General features: G+C 43.9%; 1 pseudogene; it reads left to right on the forward strand.

Moving 5' to 3' along the window:
* LOC102775268 overlaps positions 1-4,390 on the forward strand; it is a 34,155-nt pseudogene extending 29,765 nt beyond the window's left edge.
* Positions 4,391-6,088: the final 1,698 nt, after the last annotated feature.

The raw sequence follows: 6,088 nt of genomic DNA on the forward strand, positions 1-6,088 counted from the left end.
CTTTGCTGCCTGAACCCAGCCCTCCCGGCCCTCTTCTCTGGAGAGCACCACGCACCTGCCTGCTCCCAACCTCACTCCACCCTGCCAGTCCCCAGCCCCTCCTGAGCGCGCACTGAACGAGGAATGACTCCAGCAGCGCCTACAGCCCAAGAGGTTGATTGCAAGTGGCACCTGCGGGAGCCGGGCCATTCCCCTTCCCTTCTCCTGCCGCCCGCCCCCGGGAGGTCACCTACGGTCAGCTTCCTCACCCCAAGCTCCTAGGCCCTTCCTCCACCTCCATCACTTGTTTCCTAGGCCCATTTCCTTTAGGAATTACTTTCTATGCCTCTGTGATTAACCAAATAAATGTTCTCTTATTTTTAAAAAATAATTAATTTAAAAAATAAACCAAATGCAAATTCTGAACTAAATGAACACTATTGGAGCCCTAGACGGTTTGGCTCAGTGGATAGTGTGTCAGTCTGCGGACTGAGGGTTCCCAGGTTCAATTCTGGTCAAGGGCCCATGCCCGGATTGCGGGCTCGATCCCCAGTAGGGGATGTGCTGGAGGCAGCTGATCATTGAATCTCTTTCATCATTGATGTTTCTATCTCTGTCTCTCCCCCTTCCTCTCTGAAATCAACAAAAATATATCAAAAAAATTTTTAATCTATATTTTTTAAAGCAGAGGATGGGAGATGGCAAAAATGAGTAAAGGTGGTTAAAAGGTACAAACTTGCCCAGCTGCCTTGGCTCAGTGGTTGAGCATCAACCTATAAACCAGAAGGTCACGGTTTGATTCCCAGTCAGGGCACATGCCTGGATTTTGGGCTCGATCCCCAGTATAGGGTGTGCAGAAGGCAATTGATCAATGACTCTCATCATTGGTGTTTCTATCTCTCCCTCTCCATTCCTCTCTGCAATCAATATTTTTGTAAAAGGTACAAACTTCCAGTTATAAGCTTAATAAGTTCTGGAAATCATGACTATAATTAACAATATTGTATTGTGTATTTGAAAGTTGCTAAGAGAGTGAATCTTAAAAGTTGTCATTGCAAAAAAATGTATAACTATGTGAGGTGATAGATGTTAAGTAAACTTGTGGTAATCATTTCACAACATATACATATATCAAATCATTATGCTGTATACCTTAATCTAATACAATGTTATATCTAAATTATATCTTAGTAAAACTGAGGAAAACATTAAAAGGTAGAGATGACCAGGTTGGATAATAAAGCAATAAGTATCTGTTGCTTGCACATAATTGAAGACAAAATATTAAGGCCATACTTTAAAAACTGATAATGGCATACAGCTAGAACTAATACAAAACAGTGTTAAATGTAAAGTGTAATTTTAAAAAGAGGCTGCACTGCAGCTGGAATCCTGGAATCACACACACACAAAACAACAAAAGCTGACATGGCTATACTATTATCCAACAAATTGCACTTTAAAGCAAGAAAATATCAGATAAAGAGGGATATTCATTAACATTTTACCATTTTATTTCAATTAACTTTATTTGCAATAGTATGCCCCAGTTCTTCTCATCTCCATTGTCTATCTACTTAATCCTAGGTACCTTGTGCCCCTCCAGCTTGCTGGGAGAGTGTTATGAGCGGAATTGCATCCTTCCACCAAATCCATATGTTCGAGTTCTAATCTCCAGACCTCAATGGGACTGTGTCTGGAGATAGGGTCTTTAAAGAGGTAATTTAGGTTAACTGAAGTCATTGGGGTGGACTGTAATCCAATATGACTGGTGTCCTTATAAGAACAGAAAGACCACGTGAAGACACAGGGAGAAGATAGTCCATCCAAAAGCCAAGAGGAGAAGCCTCAGAATGAAACCAACACCACCAAAACCTTGATCTTGGACTATAGCCACTAGAACGTGAGAAAATTAATTTTTGTTGTTCAAACCACCCAGTCTGTGGTACTTCGTCATGGTAGTCCTAGAAAACTACCACAGAGAACAACACCTTTATTCCCTTCTTTCTGAGCAATTCCATCCAAGTGAAAGGGTTTTCATGAGGGATGTGGCAGGAAACTCTTGATTGTTCCCTGCCTACAGGCTTGGTTCTAACTGCATTTTTTTTAGCAGGTTCTCAGTTTTATAGCTTACCTGTTGAGGATGAGAAACGTTTGCCACTTCCAACCCTGCAATTTCCTGAATTTCTATACTTTCTATTCCCTTCCATTCCTACTTATAATTAATTAGTCCATTACTTCCTGAATACTTCTGTTACTTGAAGTATCTTGTCATATGCAGCCAACTGTGATCAACACATGCTATTAGCGTTTTGTTTTCTAGTCTCTTCTGCTGGAGCTACAAGCTTACTAGGTTTAGGATCTACCTTTTAAATTATTATAGGTAACAATTTTGACAAACGTACCAAGATAATGCTGGTACAAATGTACCAACGTAAATCAGTGTTCTTGCCCCGTGATCCTCAAGTCAATGTCACGGAACCCAGGTTTTTGTTAAGACACACTCCACCTCTCAGCATGGATTTCTATATCAATCAAGGCATGCTAGATTATGTCAAAATCTGATGACATAAAATGACACGGTTTATTTCTTGCTTATGCTGTATGTCTGTGGCCAGTTGCTGGGGCACCTGCACTTCACACCTTCTCACTCCAGGGATCAGGCTGATGGAGCAGTCATGTCGGACTGAAGCAAAGGTGTTGTTGTGGAGAGTGACATATTGGCAATTAGGTGTTCTGGCCCTGAAGTGACACACATCAAAACTGATTGGCCAGAACTAGCCATGTACTTGTCTACCCAACCACAGGGGGGCGGGAAACAACCAGGTGCCCTGCAGGAAATAGTCGGTCCAGAGCATAATCCAACTGCATGTGAACTAGATAATCAGATAATCACATATATTCTAGGTCTGGTTAATAGAGGCCCAACTTTACTAGCATTGCAGCCCCTTGTAAGCCCATTTCCAGACTTAAGAGGCCCATGACCAGCACAAGCCCACACTGTGCACATTTCTCCTAGTCTCCACCAAGGTACCTGTGGCAACTTTGCCCAGTAACTACGCCAGGTAAAGAGGGAACTCCCAAATTGTTAGTTACAATTGACCCTGGCTCTGAGGTAAAACCAATCTCTTAATACTCAGACCACCAACTTGGTTCATCAATCAGGGCCTTGGGGAAGAGCATCAGGTGATTACTGAAGCTTTAACCAAAGTAAACCGCATGCCCCATGAAGCCTCCGTCATCAGGGTCGTTTCCCAGCTTCTATGCATGGATGGAGCAGAGGGCCTAAATGTCCAGGAACTGCCCTGACTTAAAGGGTCTGTCTACTGTAAGAATGCAATAGAAAGCACCAAGTAGAAGCCACTGGAGCGCCCCTCCCGGCCAAGGGAGGAAGTGAAAAGGAAGCTAACCCCTGAGGTTGTGGGAGTGTTGCCTGCCTTGTGTCCTGTGCCTGCACTTGAGCAATTGCTCCCACCTAGCATTAAGGGGTGACAGCGCCAGGAGGTGAGTCAGTGAGAAGCCAGCAGAGACTCGGACGGAAGTGGGCAGAGCTGGTGGTACCAGGGATGGCCAATTACCAGGCACCAAGTCCAGAGCATATATAGATGTTTGTGTCAAGGGCAAGTAGGAGGGACTTCACAAAGTTAAAAAAAAAAAAAGGCTGGCGCCGTCCCCGGCAGCAGCGGCAGGTGCCCCCTTCCAGGCTCACGGCATCGCTGTCGCTGATGGAGTCACCAAAGTGTTCAATGACACGAAGGTGCATCAGTCCTCGACTCCAGAGGAGGTGACGAAGCGCCGGAAGGCGGTACTCTCCTGCCCCAGTGAAGGCAAGAACAAGAACATCCTCCGGGAAGAGGGCGAGGAGGTCCTGGGGGGTGCTGTGGGCCAGACAGGAGACCACCCCTCCGCCCCCTTCGTCAAGATGCTGCGGGACAGACTGCCTAACGCTACCTATGAGACCGAGGAGCGCAAAGGGACCCGGGCTTATCTCTGGGCCCTGAGTCTGCACCCCTTAAGAGCAAAATGAGCTATGCTAGCTCCAGGGACGCCACAAGAAGAAGCTTACAGGATCAAGCATGAATTACAAGCAAGCTGCTCCGAGGTCAAGGGTGCTGCCCTCTGGCAGAGAAGCTGGGGGCAGCGCTGTCCTCTCCCTGGAGGTCAAGCCTTCTGAGCCCCTTCCAGCCCCCTGCCTGGAGCATCTGGCAGCCCCAGACCTGCCTGTGGGGGGTTGCAGGCTGCCCCCCTTCTGCCAGGCCTGAGGGCTAGAGGGATCCCAGCAGGGGGAGGGCATTCCCTTCACCCAGTTGTCAAAGAGCCACCCACCCGCTGAACCTTCCTCTCCCTCCACCCCTGACCATCTGGCCTTCCCAAACCGCTTCTGATCTTCTGATTCCCTTGGGTGAGACAGACCAAGTGCCCCCCGCCCCAGGCCCCCAGTTTTGGAGAGGGCCTGTATTTTTTTAATGACATCCTTACTTGCAACCTTTCCTCCCTTCCCATGCTGCCAACTTCTAACCGTAATAGCAATTCTGTGCTTGTCTGTTTAGTTCTGTGTATACTAGTCAATGGAATATTGTGATGATAACCTCTCCCCACACTGCCTGGTTCCCTCCCCTTTTCCACCTGATCTCAGCCACTCATGGAAGCAGGACCAATAAGGGACCCTTAATTAAAAAAAAAAATAAGGAAGAAAAACAACAATAAAAAGCCTCACCTAATTAAAAGAAAAATCTAGAAGGACAATGGGAGGCAGAGTCTTCTCAGGAAATGAGTCTGTCCTTCGGCAACTAGAAAAGCACTGTATGTAATCGGATAGATGACAATGCCTTATCAGACTGTCTCATTTTTTCCAACTTTTGTTCATTGTGAACATATAAAACTTTTGAGATGTAAAAGAAATAGTTATGTCTGTGCTCATCATCTTTATTTAGTTAAATGGCATATTTTGTAAAGCAATATTTCAATCTACAAATGTTTCTTTTTTTCATTCCACATTTTCTGAAATAACCCCAGTGTCTTCATTACCCTGAAGCTTCCTGTTGAGTCATCCAACAGTTTTTTTTTTTAAACTCATTTTTTTAGAACAAAAAAAAAGCTTTGAAAATTTCAGTTCCCTGCTTACCATTAAAAAGGTCGCAAGGAAATAAGTTTTCAGATGATACACTTATCGTAGGTGGAAATGGGGACCCATTTGACCACTCTAGAGGTGTGAAGCAAGTGTAACACCCAGGGAATACCCAAAGTACACTCCACCAAAGGGTGGGAAAAGCAAATGACTGGTGACTGACCTGTGACATTGTCACAGCAGATTAGGTTACAGACAAAGAATCTCAAAGCACTCCTGACGTTAAAGAAAAAGATTTGATAAATTAAAAGAAATGTCAACAGAATGCAATGTGTGACTCAAATCAACATTTGGAGACAATCAAGGAAATTTGATCTCTGACTGGAGACTAGGTGTTTTGTGTTTTTTTAAAAAGATTGTTCTTTGAAAGGATAAACAAGATTGATGAACCATTAACCAGATTCATCAAGAAACAAAGAGAGAGGGCCCAAATAAATAAAATAAAAAACAAAAGTGGAGAAGCAACCACTGACAACACAGAAATATAAAGGATTGTAAGAAAATAACTATGAACAATTATATGCCAACAAGATGGACAATATGGATGAAATGGACAAATTTCTAGAAAAAAACAGTCTCCCAAAACTGAATCAAAAAGAATCAGAAAGCCTGAATAGGCCAAAAACAACTGATGAAATAGAAACAATAATAATAATAATAAAAAAAACTCCCAGCAAACAAAGCCCAGGTTCGGATGGCTTCACAGGGGAGTTTTACCAAACATCCAAAGAAGAACTAACACCTATACTCCTCAAGCTATTCCAAAAAGTCCAAAAGGAAGGAACACTTCCAAGCTTTTTATGAGGCCAGCATTATCCTCATTTCAAAACCAGATAAAGACACTACAAAGAGAATTAGAGGCCACTATCCCTGATGAACATAGATGCTAAAATCCTCAACAAAATACTAGCAAATCAGACCTAGCAATACATTGAAAAGATCATACAGCATAACCAAGTGGGATTTATTCCAGGAATGCAA

Source organism: Myotis davidii, unplaced genomic scaffold (assembly GCF_000327345.1).
Source record: "Myotis davidii unplaced genomic scaffold, ASM32734v1 scaffold642, whole genome shotgun sequence".
Lineage (NCBI taxonomy): Eukaryota > Metazoa > Chordata > Mammalia > Chiroptera > Vespertilionidae > Myotis > Myotis davidii.